The following is an 18643-nucleotide window of genomic DNA, read 5'->3' as shown; positions in this document are numbered from 1 at the left end:
TCCTCCAAGTCTATCTCTAGCCCCAGTCTCCCTTCTGAACTCCAGTCTCCCACATCCATCTGATTCCACAGCATCTCTACTTGATCTATGATAAAAATCTCAGTCAAAACATAACCAACATTGAAATTGTGCTCTTGTTCTGTAATCTTCCCCAGTTCAGTAAATGCTTCCTCTTATTACCAAATGTTCAGCCCACATCCTTGAAATCATATCTTAAAGTGCTCTCTTTCACACCACATCTACCACATGCAATCTGTCATGTAAATCATAAAAGAACCACCTTAGAAATACATCCAAAATGAGCTATAGATTTTTAAAAAATTTTACCAAGGACAGTTATTTTACAATGTTGTGTTAGTTTCTGTTGTACAGCAAAGTAAGTCAGCTATGTGTATACATATATCCCTTCATTTTAGGTAGAATTTGCAGGTTGCTCAGTGGTGAAGACCTGCCAAGCAGGAGACATGGGTTTGATCGCTGGGTCAGAAAGATTCCTTGGATAAGAAAACGGCAACCCACTTCAGTATTCTTGCCTCAGGAATTATATGAACTGAGGAGCCTGGCAGACTAAAGTCCATGGGGTCACAAAGAACTGGACATGACTTAGTGTCTAAACAACTACAAATCCCTTTCTTTTTATGGATTTCCTTCCCATTTAGGTCACCACAGACCATTGACTAGAGTTTTCTGTGGTATAGAGTAGGTCTCATTGGTTATCTAGTTTATACGTAGGAGTGTAAAGATGTCAATGCCAATCTCCCAGTTTACCGCACTCCCTCTTCACCCTGGTGTCCGTATGTTTGTTCCCTACCTCTGTGTCCCTTACCCCTGTTTTGAGTCTAATCAAGTCAGTGTCACTTATCCCTGGGATTATTTAAATAGCCCTCTCTTGTCTTAAACTGCTTCTATCTTTACCTCCCCACAGTTAATTTTCATCACAGCAACAAGAGTAATCTATTAAGAAACAAGTTGGATTTTTGCCAGCCTCTCTCCACTAGACCATTCAAGTATGCCCTAAATCAAATCCCTTATGATTATACAGTGGAAGTGAGAAATAGATTTAAGGGCCTAGATCTGATAGATAGAGTGCCTGATGAACTATGGAATGAGGTTCGTGACATTGTACAGGAGACAGGGATCAAGACCATCCCCATTGAAAAGAAATGCAAAACAGCAAAAGGGCTATCTGGGGAGGCCTTACAAATAGCTGTGAAAAGAAGAGAAGCGAAAAGCAAAGGAGAAAAGGAAAGATATAAGCATCTGAATGCAGAGTTCCAAAGAATAGCAAGGAGAAATAAGAAAGCCTTCCTAAGCAATCAATGCAAAGAAATAGAGGAAAATGACAGAATGGGAAAGACTGGAGATCTCCTCAAGAAAATTAGAGATACCAAGGGAACATTTCATTCAAAGATGGGCTCGATAAAGGACAGAAATGGTATGGACCTAACAGAAGCAGAAGATATTAAGAAGAGGTGGCAAGAATACACAGAAGAACTGTACAAAAAAGATCTTCACGACCCAGATAATCATGATGATGTGATCACTCACCTAAAGGCAGACATCCTGGAATGTGAAGTCAAGTAGGCCTCAGAAAGCATCACTACAAACAAAGCTAGTGGAGGTGATGGAATTCCAGTTGAGCTCTTTCAAATCCTGAAAGATGATGCAGTGAAAATGCTGCACTCAATATGCCAGCAAATTTGGAAAACTCAACAGTGGCCACAGGACTGGAAAAGGTCAGTTTTCATTCCAATCCCAAAGAAAGGCAATGCCAAAGAATGCTCAAGCTACTACACAATTGCACTCATCTCACATGCTAGGAATGCTCAAAATTCTCCAAGCCAGGCTTCAGCAATTCATGAACCATGAACTCCCTGATGTTCCAGCTGGTTTTACAAAAGGCAGAGGAACCAGACATCAAATTGCCAACATCTGCTGGATCATGGTAAAAGCAAGAGAGTTCCAGAAAAACATCTATTTCTGCTTTATTGACTATGTCAAAGCCTTTGACTGTATGGATCACAGCAAACTGTGGAAAATTCTGAAAGAGATGGGAATCCCAGACCACCTGACTTGCCTCTTGATAAACCTATATGTAGGTCAGCAAGCAACAGTTAGAACTGGACATGGAACAAAAGACCGGTTCCAAATAGGAAAAGGAGTACATCAAGGTTGTATATTGTCACCCTGCTTATTTAACTTATATGCAGAGTACATCATGAGAAACACTGGGCTGGAAGAAGCACAAGCTGGAATCAAGATTGCCAGGAGAAATATCAATAACCTCAGATATGCAGATAACATCACCCTTATGGCAGAAAGTGAAAAGGAACTAAAAAGCCTCTTGATGAAAGTGAAAGAGGAGAGTGAAAAAGTTGGCTTAAATCTCAACATTCAGAAAACTAAGATCATGGCATCTGGTCCCATCACTTCATGGGAAATAGATGGAGAAACATTGGAAACAGTGTCAGACTTTATTTTGGGGGGCTCCAGAATCACCGCAGATGGTGACTGCAGCCATGAAATTAAAAGACGCTTACTCCTTGGAAGGAAAGTTATGACCAACTTAGATAGCATATTCAAAAGCAGAGACATTACTTTGCCAACAAATGTCCATCTAGTCAGGCTATAGTTTTTCCAGTGGTCATGTATGGATGTGAGAGTTGGACTACAAAAGCTGAGCGCCGAAGAATTGATGCTTTTGAACTGTGGTGTTGCAGAAGACTTGAAAGTCCCTTGGACTGCAAGGAGATCCAACCAGTCCATTCTAAAGGAGATCAGTCCTGGGTGTTCTTTGGAACTGATGCTAAAGCTGAAACTCCAATACTTTGGCCACCTCATGTGAAGAGTTGACTCATTGGAAAAGACCCTGATGCTGGGAGGGATTGGGGGAAGGACGAGAAGGGCACGACAGAGGATGAGATGGCTGGATTGCATCACTGACTCGATTAACATGGGTTTGGGTGGGCTCCAGGAGTTAGTGATGGACCGGGAGGCCTGGCAACCTGCAATTCATGGGGTCACAAAGATCAGACACAACTGAGTGACTGAACTGTACTGAACTGATTCTTTTTGAACTGTAGTGTTGGAGAAGACCCTTGAGAGTCCCTTGGGTAGCATGGAGATCCAACCAGTCCATCCTAAAGGAAATCAGTCCTGAATATTTATTGGAAGGACTGATGCTGAAGCTGAAACTCCAATACTTTGGCCACCTGATGTGAAGAACTGACTCTTTGGAAAAGACCCTGATGCTGGGAAAGATTAAAGGTGGAAGGAGAAGGGGACGACAGAGGATGAGATGGTTGGATGGCATTACTGACTCAATGGACATAAGTTTGAGAAAACTCCAGGAGTTGGTGATGGACAGGGAGGCCTGGCATGCTGCAGTTCATGGGGTCACAAGGAGTTGGACATGACTGAGAGACTGAATTGAATTCCAATGCTGTAACGTTTTTATACTTCATATCTGTGTATAAGTCAACTCTTTACCATAGACTACAAAATCCTATGCAGTCTTTCACCTTTCTAGTGTCTGAACTCACCTTATACCATTCTCCACCCTCTCTCATTGTAAGCCTTATTTACATCCTTACAATTCTTTAAAAATTTCAAAATCTACACAAGTTCCTACATTAGAATCTTTGCACTTCTTATATCCTCTTTCTGAAATGTTCTTCTGCCGAATATTCATAAGTCTTGATTACCCAGTTCTTTCCAATCTCCAAACAAATGGCAAGGGATTTCTTACAAAGCACACCTAGAACATTTTGTTCTTACCCTGGTTTATTTTTCTTCATATTATCATCTGATACCTATTTTGTGTGTATATTTTGTGCTTTCTCACACTAAAATATAAGTTCTAGGAAAACAAGAACTATGTTTCATCTACCGCTGTATCTCCCATCAGCTAGAAAATCTGTGTCTTACAATAGATACCAAATACATTCTTATTTTTACTGAAACAATTATTAATTTGCTGAGTGCCTTCTAGGTAACAGGCAATGACTGTTCTAGGGATTTGTGATGCAAAAAGGAATGTACAAACCCTGATCTCAAGAAACTCTTTTGTGTAGTATGTTTTCATGGTAGGAAATAATAATACTCACTCCCATCACCCAAAGATGTCATGTCCTAATCCCTGGAACCTGTGAATGCCTTAAATGGAGAAAAAGAAACTTCACAAATGTGACTAAGGTAAGAATCTTGAGATGGGAAGGTGTCCCTGGATTATCCACATAGGCAAAGCTTCTAGAAGCTTCAAAAGACAAAGGAATAAATATCACCTAGAACTCTACTGACATCTTTATCTTAGCTAAGTAAGATGTAGTTTGGTCTCCTGACCTCCATAATTATAAAACAATGAATTAGTGTTGTTTTAAGTCACTAAAGTCATGAAGTTTGTAGTAATTTGGTTAAGTAGCAATAGGAAACTATTAAGATTTTTGTAACAAAAAGTGAGATGCTGCTGAAAGAAGTATCTAAAAATGTGGACGTGGCTTTGAATAGTTACTGGATGAATTTTGAGGAGCATGATAGAAAAAGCCCAGATTGCTCTGAAAAGACTGTTGGTGAAAATATGAACTTTAATGACTGCTAGTAAAGACTTGGAAGTGAGAAGAAAAGTGGAGAAAAGCCGTATTTTCTTAGAGAAGACTTAGTTATCATAAGCTGGCTCTTGAAAGGAATGTAAAAGCATTGTCGGTGAAGGCCCAAAGGAAATGAGAAACATTACCAGAAACTGGCAGAAAGAAAAAATTCTGGTTATATGGAGGTGGAAAGTTTAGCAGAACTGTGTCCTACAGTTACATGGAAAGCAGAACTTTTTTTTTTTTTTTTTTTTGGAAAGCAGAACTTTTAACTGATGAACTTGGATATTTTTTTCTGAACCCAGGAAAGTGTCGAAGATATTGAACATATGGCTTGGTTTCTTACTGCTTCTTATAGTAAAATGCAAGAGGAAAAAGATAAGGAAGAGGAAAGAGTTTAGTCAAAAGGAAGTCAGGACTTGATGAAATAGAGAGTTCTTAGCTGTCTAGATTGCAAAAGACACTACTGTTAGGAGAGTCGCCGTTGAGAAAGAATGTTCTGGAGGGAAAACCAAGATTGTGTCTGGACAAGCTTTTTCTAATGCTTTAGAAAAATCCAAAGTTCTGAGTGTTCAAGCACAGTGATGTCTCTTTGAAGAGATCAGACATGTGACTGACTAGTAGATTCCCTCAACTATGTGAGCGAAAGCCAAAAACAGAGATGGAATTTTCTAAGAAAGGCCTGTGGAAGGGCTTCTTATCTAATGGAATGAATTTCTGTGACGTACACAGGAGACTCATAACGTTCTTGATAACCTTATACCAGCAAATCCTTTGTTAGCTTGGACTGAAAGGAATAGAGATATCAAAATTACTGCTATCCTATAAATGCCCCACCACTGTATTTTGGGAGCATATAATTTATTTCTTGAGTTTCACAGGTTTGAACATAGAGAGGAATTGTGTTTTGGGGATGGATTATACCCAAGCCACACGCATGCCTGATTTAGATGATTTAGCTGAATAAATGCAGGACTTCTGAGATGATGAGATGCTGTGTTGAATTGAGACATTTGGTAATGTTTAGATGGAGTGAATGAATCTTACATGTGAGATGGTTATACACTGTGAGGTCCAGAGAGCAGACCTTGTTATGAAGTGTAATGAACCCCCAAAGATATCTACCTCCCAATTTTTAAAACCTGTGATTATGTTACCTAATATTACCTTACTAACATAACGCCTCTACCCAAGTGTCTTTCTCTGTTGTAGTTCTGTGCTTTTTTTTTTTTTTCATTATTATTACTACCAAAGAAGATGGTAGATACTCAACAAGAAAGAGTTCTGGGCTGTATTATAATAGAGGATACAATAGGATGCAGCTAGGTACCCACAATTTTCACAAATCATGTTTTAAGATAATTCATGTAGGACCAAATTCCTATTCCTTTTAATTTCATGAATAAACATGACAAATATAAACACGCCTGGGCTCCTAACAGGTGAAGTGATGCCAGTAGTAACCTCCATTCTGGGAAAATGTTCTGAAAATCATATCTTTCTAAGAAGCACTTAGGACACGTAGGAGGGCGACTTGAACCATATTACATGAGCCAGTGAGCTGTGTACTCCATGGTCTCCTCCCTGGCACACTGGTTAATCAAGAGACAAGCCACCTTTTAAAACCAGGTTTCTAATTTCAACAATACAATTTTCATTTTCTTATTTCCTCAGTGGTCCTTATGACACATTCAGAGTTACCCTTCATCTTGTGTTTACCATTTGATGGCCATTTGTTTGAAGAGCTGTTGAGCTTCAAACACATTTTCTATACTGTCAAAATGGATATTAAGACAGTACCATTATTTCAGTAAAATGCATTTGTAGCCAATAGATTGCTTCCATTTCACCTGAACCACAGCCCCCAAATTTTAAAATCTTCTAAAATATTTTAGCTATTTGTCTTGCTTATATAAGAGCTTATAATCTCAGGAGGAATGAAGACAATTACAATACAGTATGATAGTTGCTGAGTAAGAAGTATGGTCTAACATGGAAAGTGGTATTGCTGATTTAATGCAAAATCTGTAAAATATGTCCTTGGCAAATATCAAAAGCATATCTTAGGGATGCTGATTTATTATTTGTTTTCTCATTACTGAGAGAGACATAGTATAATTCAACTATTTCTGCAAAAATCTTTCCACCTTTAAATTGTATTTAATTCAATAAAACTTAAGATAATGCTAATAAATAGATGGCTTAGAGTTTGTCAATAGATTTCTTGCTAATATAGCTTACATTTGTTACTGTTCCAAGGGCATGGATTTATTGAACAGAATCAGAATAAAAATAAAAGAGAATGAGAATACCTATTTCCATGATTACTACCAGATACTAACTACCAGAAACTGCATCTCATGGAATCAAGAATGTTTTTCTGCTGGGAGTTGTCTAATGACCATGGATACAATAGCAAACCCATGTTATTTTCAACCCAAATAAATCTTTAAATAAATTACTCAAGTTCATTCAAATAATAATGGTCAGATCGAAGATTCTAATTTAAACATTACAGACTCCAAAACTTACAGCATGCAGAGTATAGCAAAAAAAAAAAAAATGTTATGCTTAACTCAAAATATCTTTTGGCCTGAGATGTACCAAAATAAGACTTGTCTGTGTACAGTTATATTTATAGCTAACATTTTTATTACAGTCCATTATCATGCTATCTGTTTAAGTCTGGAAGACTTAAATCCAGTTTTGCAAAGAAGAAGGATTTATCAGAGTAAGTATGGAAATATAATAGTGGTATGAAGGAAGAAGAGAGAAGGAGTTACAATTGATTTGCACAGAGTTTTAATTCCTTGCACAGGATACAGCTTCTGCTTGGATTTTGTTGACTGGTACATCTCACACTGTTTCTACGTAACCACAGTTACCATTGTTTAAATGTTTGGTAGAGCATGCCCATAAATGTTAAACAACACTCTTTCAAAGCTTCTCACCTATTACTCTGGATTATTGTATAGCATGCTTCATCGAAGGCCTGGTCAAACCAAACCAGACCCAGTGCTAGGATCATATGACATCTACCTGTATTTATGAGCGCTAGTTAAATTCCAAACATTGCCTCACATTGGCATTCTTTCAAGTCATTAATATCCTGCCTGTTTGTCCAACGTGGGAGAAAGAATTATCAGAGCCTGCATTATTTCATTCTTTACTAATAAGGGATCATGTACCAATAGGGATATGTTGCATTCTTGATGTTTTTAGATTATTCTCAGAGTGATTTATAATTATTTTTACATCAGCCAAATCCACCTATAAATCAAATACCATTTTAGCTATTAACTCTGCGTTTTTTTCCTCCTATGGAAAGGGATATATGTGAGAAGTCAGAAGACCTCCTACTCCTTTATAACTGATGCATTCCAGTTCCTTGTCACTTGGCCCTCACCTCAAAGCATTATTTTTGTCTTTTTTTATTGATGATTCTTTGCAAACTTACTAGGGATGAATCTCTCAAACCATCTGACAATTTTGTCCATCATAAAAAATGAACTGAGGTCACTTATTCTGCTGGACCCTCAAAGATCTGATTTTTTTTTTTTAAACACAGATTATATGATGATGGATCTTGAAGGGCTGTTAGAGGGCATGGAGAATAATCTATCATTTTGCAAATATGCTAAATGAAGCATTCTTGGGCAGCTTGTAACATATGATAGACAATGTGGACAAGCCTTTCTGAATTATGATTTAGAAAATGATCTGATCTTAGATCTGATCTTTAGAAAATGTTCTTGCTGCAAAGAATAAATGGCTTAAGTTTTTTTTTTAAGTAAAACAAACAAAAGTAATGAATTCTACTTAAAATATTAATAACATAATACAAAAAGGGAAAAGAAAGACATTGAAGAAATGAAATGGCATAGTCATTAACCTACAATTAAGGGGTGGGACAAAAGTATAAAGACACTGGTTTCCGAGTATTTCCTTCTGCCAATTACTACATATATTAACTTTGAAATAACTAACTTATTTCTTTGTGCCTCAGTTTTCTCATCTGTAAAATGGGCTTAATACAGCCTGCCCCAGAATTGTTTGGAAAGTGCTTGAAATATGACTAAGCACCCAGAAATGCTTGATAAATTATGTTACTACTATTATAACAACTAGTTAAGTAAAGGAATCTGTTTAAATTGAAGAAGGAAGAAATTAAGGATGACCTATTGTGGGGCATATAGTATAGGTACATATACTGCTGTATGATCCAATATTATTTGCAACTAAATTCTATGTTGATAAACTCCCTCTTCCCAACAGAAGTTAAATAGCTGTCCTGGAGCTAGCCTGGTCATGGGACAAAACTTTGTCCAATAAGTTGTAAGCAGAAATCTGACAAGAGTTTCTGGAAACCCTTTTGCTGACTTTGAGCTGTTTATATAAACCATTCCTGAACTCAGAATATTTTGAGCTTCTCACATTCTTATTTCCTATGGCAGTTGTAAAACTCTTGCAAGTAAAGGCATTAAAAGTACACTTGCATTTTTAGGACTGTTAACACTCAATGCCAGCACTGAATTAGATAAACTGAACACAGTTGTTTTTCTTTTGCCCTCAGGGTCACGATAATATTGCTAATAAGTCTTTTTTTTAAGCCAAACAAGCTTTTGTTTTTACAGTACATGCTTTAGAGCAATAGTCAAGTCTTCAGAATGACGAGAAAATGCTGAACTGAGATTCTAGTTTTTTTCAAATTTAGCTTTTGGAAACCAGTCACCTACATAGAGAATTCTTTAGACATTAATATTTTCTGAAACACTGTTAATTTGCTGTCTCAAATTTCATGTGGAGCTATGTTTTTTAAAAAAGGAAAAGGAATATCTATATTTAACTTTTTTGTTTTAGCTCCCATACACATACAGTAATAGAAAACTCATTATTATTTTAGTAGATTTATTATAGAATGAAAAACAAAGCCAATATAAATACGAACAAATTTAACATATAACTGTATCAGACCCACTTTACCTACTAGGTTCATCCTATCAATCAGTGGGAAAACAATAGGTGAGATAATGATAGCCAGTGATATCATTTATAGTCACAAGTACCACTTATCATAGAGTACATTTAATTCAGTAGGAGTTCAGTGATTTATTTTTTGAAACTCTATCATTACTGTATCTTCTTCCAAATGTTTACTACCTATAGAACTTTGGAACATTAAAATTCTAGTGGATTTTCACTAGCTTAAATATCTGGATCTTTAATATGGATCTAGGCTTAAATATCTGCCAGTAGTTAGGATGAAAAGTTATCAAAGAGCAAGCCTGACTATTAGAGGCTTGCTCTTGAATTAATAAGAGGCACAATGCAAGTATGCTCGAATTCTAAAAGATGGGCAGATCTATGAAAATGGTTAAAATTTCATGCAGTGTGTTCTATGATGACTAACTAGGAAATGTTAAAACTCTGAGACTCTTGATGAATTTGCAAAATTAGACAAATTGAGTTTTTTTTAATGCTTTTTAGAAAAATGAAAATATCACCAGAAAATGTGTTGTTTTTTTTTTTATTTGAGATCCTTACATTTGATGAGAAATACGTATGAACTCACAGACTTTGAAGGCCTTCAAATATCAATGTCAAAATTTTGCTCAGGAATGAAGAATAGAAAATAAACAATATATAGTTTTCACCACAAGGTTGTATCTTAAGAGTTCTTCAGGGAAATCTGAATTACTAGTTACTGGGATCACTGTTATTTGGTAATGGGGAACTATTTAATTTTAAGTTAAACAATTCACTTTAAAATAAATACTGTGATACATTCTTTCTTTTAGTAATGCAAATAACTTCCATATTTTCTCAGAGGCTTGTGTTCCTAAGAATGAAAGTCTATGGTATGTCACATTATACTTAAATTCTTTTTGAAGAAGTAACTATAAAACATTTTTATGTATAACTTCCCTTTAGTCATAGTTATTCTATAGTTATATATTGTAACATATTCCCTTTGAGAGCTTTCTATTGCAAAATAATTCCCTTACCTTAGTATTCACACCTGCAATTTTATCTGCCCATGTTAGCTCTGCAAAATAAGAGTACTCTTCCTTCCCAATGGGAGGAGTAAAATGACTAGAATTGTCATAAAGATCTAAGGGAAAAAACCAAATAATGATTTTCTTCATCATCAAGTCAGTATTGAAGCCAATAGTACACAGTTGCAAAGCCACAAATCATGCTCAACAACCAAAGTCAAAGGACCAGGGAGATAATCACAAAAAAGACCACATTAGAGAGTAAATCCGGATACAAAGCTAAAAGTGTTTAATTTTGCCAAAGGACACCAGGGAAAGAGGTCAGGGTTCAAACAAGGAAAAGGAGTAAACTCTCGCCCACTATCTAAAACACTGGGCAGTTCTAGAGAAGAGCAAAAGTGTGGCTCATGAGTGAGACAAGCTAGATAAATGAACCATGGATATGCCATGCCCACTATTCTCACCTTGAACAGGTCTGACTATTCTATGAGTATACCTTGAGAATACTGTATCCATGTCTTTGCTCTTCCTTCCCCATGCTCAAGAATTCCCTTCTGCCTGTCCTCTATCTATCCAAATCCATTTATCTTTGAATATCTTCTTGAGGTGCAGTCAACTTCACTGCAAACCTGTAGTATTTGCTGACTGTACTGTGAGCTTTGTAACTTAAGAATTTTCTATAATATGATGTAAGTATATGTGTATGTGAATATATATATGTGTAAGTAATTTGATGGTAGACTCTTAAACTTTAGCCGCTTACTGCCTTAATGTTACATATTTCATAATATTCATTCCTAGTATATGTTCAACAGATATTCTAGAAGAAACTTACTTGAATTTATTTGTAAGCACTATCAAATAAAATTTCACAGTCATTAAAATCAGCAGAAAAATTATTCATACCATCAACATATTACCATTATTTAAATTGTCTTTCAGTTCAGTCACTCAGTCATGTCCCACTCTTTGCGACCCAATGGACTGCAGCATGGCAGGCCTCCCTCTCCATCACCAACTCCTGGAGTTTATTCAAATTCATGTTCATTGAGTCAGTGATGCCATCCAACCATCTCATCCTCTGTCATCCCTTTCTCCTCCTGCCTTCAATCTTTTCCAGCATGAGGGTTTTTTCCAGTGAGTCAGTTCTTTGCATCAGGTGGCCAAAGTATTGGAGTTTCAGCTTCAACATCAATCCTTCCAATGAATATTCAGGACTGCTTCCTTTAAGATGGACTGGTTGGATCTCCTTGACATCCAAAGGATTCTCAAGAGTCTTCTCCAACACCACAGTGCAAAAGCCTGAATTCTTTGGCACTCAGCTTTCTTTATAGTCCTACTCCCACACCCAGGGACGGGGGAGCCTGGTGGGCTGCCGTCTATGGGGTTGCACAGAATTGGACACAACAGAAGTGACTTAGCAGCAGCAGCAGCACATCGATACATAACTACTGGAAAAACCATAGCTTTGACTAGATGGACTTTATTGGCAAAGCAATGTCTCTGCTTTTTAATATGCTGTTTAGGTTGGTCATGACTTTTCTTCCAAGGAGTAAGCGTCTTATAATTTCATGGCTACAGTCACCATCTGCAGTGATTTGGGAGCCCCAAAAAATAAAGTCTGTCACCATTTCCTCTGTTTTCCCACCTATCTGCCATGAAGTGATGTGACCAGATGCCATGATCTTAGTTTTCTGAATGTCTTTAATGGATGGCATTGTCTTTAACAAATGGCTAAAAAATATGAGAAGAGAAAGAAAAGACATCAAAGAAAGAAACAATGGGATATTTTATAAATATTAAATTTAAATTTAAAATACATTCAAATTTTAAAATGGATTAAAGGCTTAAATTTAAGACCTGAAACCATAAAACTTCTTGAAAAAAAACATAGGAAGTAAGTTCTTCAACATCTGTCTTGGTAAAAAATTTTGGCTATATTTCACCAGGCAAGGGAAACAAAAGCAAAAATAAACAAATAGGACTATATAAAACTAAAAAGCTTTTACACAGCAAAGAAAACTATTAGCAAAATCAAGCGGTCACCACTTGATGAGATAAGGTATTTGCAAACTATATATCTGATAAAGGGTTAATATCCAAAATACACAAAAAATGCATACAACTCAACATCAAAAAAATAACACTATTTAAAAATGGAAGAGGAGCCAAAGAGAAATTTTCCCAAAGAAGACATGCAGATGGCCAGTAGGCATACAAAAAAAAAAAACCACTCAACATTACTAAGCATCAGGGAAATGCAAATTAAAACTGCAATGAGATATCATGTCATATTTTTCAGAATGACTGGTATAAAAAGATGACAAATTACAATTGTTGACAAGGATGTGGAGAAAAAGGCACCCTCCTGCACTACTTTTGGAAAGGTAAATTTGTGCAGTCACTACAGAAAATAATGTGGAATTTCCTCAAATAAAAACAGAACTATCATATGGTGAGCAATTCTAAATCCTGGGTGTTTAATCAAAGAAAACAAAAAATTAATTAGAAAAGATATATGCATCCTATGTTCATTGCAGCATTGTTTACGATAGCCAAAATAAGGAAGCAACCCAAGTGCTATTCATCAATCAATAAATGAATGGATAAAGAAGATGTCACATATTTATACCATGGAAAATTAGCCATTAAGTAAATGAAATCTTACCATTTGTGACAACATGGACAGACCTAGAGGGCATTATGAAATAAGTGAGATAAGTGAGAAAAAGACAAATACTGTGTGATTTTACTTATACATTGAATCTTAAAAAAAAAAAAAAAATGAACAAACATAAAACAGGAACAGCGTTCTAGATACAGAGATCAAATAGGTGATTGCCAGAGGGGAAGGGAATAGAGGGAGGGGAAAAAAAGGTGTAGGAAATTAAGAGGTACAAACTTTCAAGTTGCAAAATAAATGACTCATGTCTATGAAATGTACAGTGTGGAGAATACAGTCAGTAATTATATCTTTGTGTGGTGACATACAGTAACATTTTGAAATGTATAGAAATAAAAATTTACAGTGTTTTGTAATAGGAATTGATATAGTGTTGTAGGTCAATTATATTTCAAAATCAAACTCACAGAAAAAGAGGTCGGTCAGAGTTGTGGTTCCAGGGCCAGTGGGGGTGATGAGGGGGAATCAGATGAGGGAAGCCAAAAGGCACAAACTTTCAGTTATATGATAAGTAAGTACCAGGGATGTAATACACAATATGATAAATATTATTAAAACTGCTATATGTGATATATGAAGGCTGTTAAGTGTTGGCTGCTCAGTCATGTCTGACTCTTTCCAACCCCATGGACTGTAGTAGCCCGCAAGGCTCCTCTGTCCATGAGATTCTCCAGGAAAGAATACTGGAGTGGGTTGCCATTTACTTCTCCAGAAGGGTATTAAAACAGATGGTAAATCCAACAAGTTCTCACTATATGAAAAAAATTTTTTTTATTTCTTTAACTTTGTATCTATATGAGATAATAGATATGCACTAAACTTACTGTGATAATCATTTCATGATATTAGTATGTCAAGCTATACATGTTAAACTTATACAGTGCTTTATGTCAGTTATATTTCAATAAAACTGGGAAAAAATGTGAAAACAGATATAAAAGTTATCAAAGAAAGAAACAATGAGGAAGTTATATAATATTGTGATTAGCAAAGCCAAAACTACCAAATAAAAATTTTAATTAATAAATAAATTAAATGAATAAGCCAATAATTTTTAAAATATATCATTTTGTTATATACCAGAGGCATTTGAGAAATGTACCAGGAGATATAATTGACAATCAGTTCAGTTCAGTTCAGTCGCTCAGTCATGTGTGAGTCTTTGTGACCCCATGAATCGCAGCACGCCAGGCCTCCCTATCCATCACCAACTCCCAGAGTTCACTCAGACTCACGTCCATCGAGTCAGTGATGCCATCCAGCCATCTCATCCTCTGTCGTCCCTTTCTCCTCCTGCCCCCAATATGTAAAATAATTAACAATAATTTTAATGAGAAATTATTTGACCGAATGAAGAAATGGTAAACTTTCCAGAAAGATAATATAAAAGTTGAAAGGATGGAAAGATATTATAACGTGCAATTTTTTCCTAGTTTATTTATTTGTTTATTTATGGAACTATATAAGCAGGTGATACACACTGCTGCAGAAGTAAAAAAAAAAAAAAAGAATAATATCTAAATCAAGTAAGGAAGAATGGGTAAAAACATGCGAGAATATATTCAGCAAGGAAGAAATTTCTTACCAGATAATCAACTTTTTTGGATCTATAATAATTAAAACAGTATGTTGCTGGTACAAAAAAAAAAAAAAAAACCTTCCAGAAGGAAATAGAAAAATTGTACATAAAGATTTAATATTTACAAAAGAAGCATCTGAAAATAATGAAAAAACAGCTTAATCAGTAACACTGAGATAAAATGTTAGGAATTTGAAGACAAAAATTTGCTTTAGAGCTACAATTTACAACATAAGCCAAATTAATCCCATGTGCAAGAGAAGAAAACATTTAAAATTTCAAACATTGGGATAAAAATCAGGAATTAAAATGATTAAAAAATGTGTATTTAAAAGTTACAGCTCTGAAATTTAGAAAAAAGATAAACAGATTCAGAAAAAAAACAACTGCAGCAAATAGAGTAAAAAGAATGTAATTACAGAAAGTAGCTTGACTGGAAAGTTTTTATCAATAATTTACTATTGTTTGGTGCTTGTGATGTTCATTTATGATTCATTTGAAATTATTTCAAATGAAATATTCTATAAAACAAGATTCATTGATAATTCCATACTTCTAAGAACCAAGTTATTATTGAAATCTAAGGTCTATATATTTTGATTTTATGCCCTGAAATGGTCATAAAAGAATATCTGATCTCTAGCCATGAAAAAAATTTTAAAACAGTAGTCAAAAGCTATTATCACTAAGAATTGTTTTTCTGTCCTCACTAAGAATGATTGAATTATTTAAGTTAGTGCCAAACACATAGTAGATAGTAAGTACATATTACATGAATTATAACATAGAATTATAACATAAAATTTTACCGCTTACAAGGAATTTTCCAGAAAGCCTTTTGTTGTTATTTGGTTAGTTTACAAACAAGTTTATAATTTGAATTGGTATAATATAATTTTGCAATAATAATGTTGTTTACTTCTAAGACTGGCACAGTTACCATTTTGATTTGTACGTATTCACATGTGGCTCTGCTGATTTCAGAATTAAACTCTGAGTTAAAGTGGCTTTCATGATTCATGTCAATGTATGGCAAAACCAATACAGAATTGTAAAGTAAAATAAATTAATTAATTAATTAAAAAAAAAAAAGAAACCGCACTGAATGTCTATTTTCAGCTGTGTAAGCTTACTTTCTTTCTTCCTCTTAACTTACAAGTTAACCGCCATTTTAGTCTAAGTCAAATTCTCACAAGAGAACTGAGAACCTCCTTTTAATCCCAAGAGTTTACTAGAGTTTCTTAAATTTGTAAAGAGGAAAAAATATGTTTACATACAAATAAAGGAAACGGTAGGAAGCTGATCTCTGTGTGATTTTATGAAAGAAAATATTACCCTATTTTAAGATTTCTGACAAAACATAAAATATACAACTAATCTATTCCAGGTCAACACTCACACTTTTAGAAGAAAAGCAAGAGAACTGGGAAGATGAGAAACAGTTTTATGAAAACAGATCTAATCTTTCAAGAGATCATTCATTCAACAAACTGTGCTCTAACTGAGGTGGGTGCTGTGCTGGAGGTTAAGCTAAAAAGGGAAAGGCTTAATTTGATGTTGAATATTTCACAGTCACAATAAGAACAATTATAAAGTATGGTAAGTACTATAAGAACGTGGCAGAAATCACAATGATAAAAATACAAGTATTTACCTTTTTCTCCACTCCTTCTAAGGGGTATCATTTGTAAGCAAGGCCTGATTACATGGCTATTGTATGTCAACCTCAAAGCTGTGATCCATTATATTGTATAACTAAAACTAATATAATGTTGCATGTCAACTATACCTCAATAAAAAAACAGTGAAATTTATATTCAAGTAAATGTGAAAATTTTTGTAAAAAAGGTTTACTTCTTCATGATGCATGTTTATATCTTTAAGCCAGCACAGAGAAAAAAATGTACCCCTAACACAACGGACCTGTCAATAATGAACTTGAAGATGAAGTGCCATTTATTAGAAATATATTTTGCTCTTTTTTAAAAAAGAAAACTAAATGTTACTGAGATAGTACAAGTATCGCTTTCTCAAGTTAGTTTTGGATTTACTATAGCTACAATGGGCTGCGAACATTCTCCCACAAAAAAACAGCCATTCCACAAATGGCTAAGGATTAAAAAAAAATAATAAATGAATGTTGTTCTTTTTTTCTCACTAACCTTTCCTTAAAATAAGATTTGGCATTAATATTAAAAATAAGTGAATGAATAATTTAAAATGGTTTATCTCTGAAAAGAAACACAGCTTAAAAAAAAATAGGTTGTAGATACACAGAATGAAATACATCTATCACATACATAAAATTCGGAGGACATTTAGTTGACATATAGTCAGTAACTACAGACTTGTTACAATACACATTGTTGTTTCCCATTTTTCTACACTTTCTCTATATAACATGGATCCATTTTATACTCCCAAAATATATAAATAAAATAAGAATAATAATTTTAAAACGCTACCATTAGTATACACTAATTACTATTAGAAACCACATGAGGTATATTTATTTTATTTATTTTGTGGCATGTGTTTACAACTTAAATGTCATTGTCTCATTTTACAGATAAGGAAACTATGGGGCAAGGGAAACTATATTGATGTATAATCAAGGTCATATAGCCAGTAGGCAACCGAGCTAGAAAAGGGGATCTGTTCACTTTAGCATGAAAGCCTTCTTTGTCCATTACAATAACACTGTGCTGTCATCCAAGATATAATACTATTCTAACATTGCCTGCACCACTAGCTGGAAGTCTTCCTCACTGACACAGATCCAGCATCTGTGTATCAAGTTCATTATTGTCATCTAAAGCAACAGCATATCCTCTTCAATTATCCATTCTATTAGCTGCATGATTATTCATATATTATGAATTTTATATGATTCACCTTCCCCATTAGTGAGTTACTGCAGCAAGGCAGATAAAAAATGACTCATAGTTCAGATGTTAAAAAGAGATGGATTTTTAAGTAACTATATGCAGAGGAAGTGTATTCTGCAATGTCAGTATTCTGAAAAACAGAAGTACTATCCCTGAATGTGTCTGTTTTGCAAATAAGAAATTCGGGGTTATAGCCTTTCTTAAAGCTAGCCATCTTTAGAGATGAAGCCAATTTGCAACAATATGTGTCTTAAAGGAAGGTTTACTGTATGCCTAACCTGCCTTCACAGTATAAGCTGGCTTTTTACATTTAGCAATCTAGCACCCTAATCGCAGAGTTTCCATTGTGGGGCTTCAAGGAAGGCAAGATTTCTTAGCACTCTAAATATATTGTACCACTCTCTCTGGTATGAAAAATTCCACTGAAAATCAGCTGATAGCCTTATGGAAATTCTTCTGTATGTTAACTAGTTTCTTTTCTCTTGCTGTTTAAGAGATTATCTCTTAATATTGATTTTTTTTTTTTTTTTACTTTCTCAGTGTAATGTAGATGTAGATGTTTTGATGTAGACTTCTTTGGGTTCAGCTTGTTTGGGATTCTCTGTGCTTCTTAGATCTGGATGTCTGTTTCCATGATCTGGATGTCTGTTTCCTTCCCAGGTTAGGAAATTATTAAACTATAATTTCTTCAAAAGAGTTTTCTGCCTGTTTTTCTCTTTCTTGACCCCTATAAAGTCAATGTTAGTACACTTGACATGGTCCCAGAGGTCTCAACCTACTTTCAGTTTTTAAAATTATTTTTTCTGTTATCTTGGGTGATTCCACTACTCTGTCTTCCAGATTACTATTTAATTCTTCTACAACATCTTCTGTTGATACATTCTACTCTATATTTTCATTTATAGTCATTG

This window comes from Oryx dammah, unplaced genomic scaffold (genome assembly GCF_014754425.2).
Source record: "Oryx dammah isolate SB20612 unplaced genomic scaffold, SCBI_Odam_1.1 HiC_scaffold_11050, whole genome shotgun sequence".
NCBI classification, from domain to species: Eukaryota; Metazoa; Chordata; class Mammalia; order Artiodactyla; family Bovidae; genus Oryx; species Oryx dammah.
The sequence above is the reverse complement of the archived record's forward strand: the minus strand, read 5'-3'. Positions refer to the sequence as shown.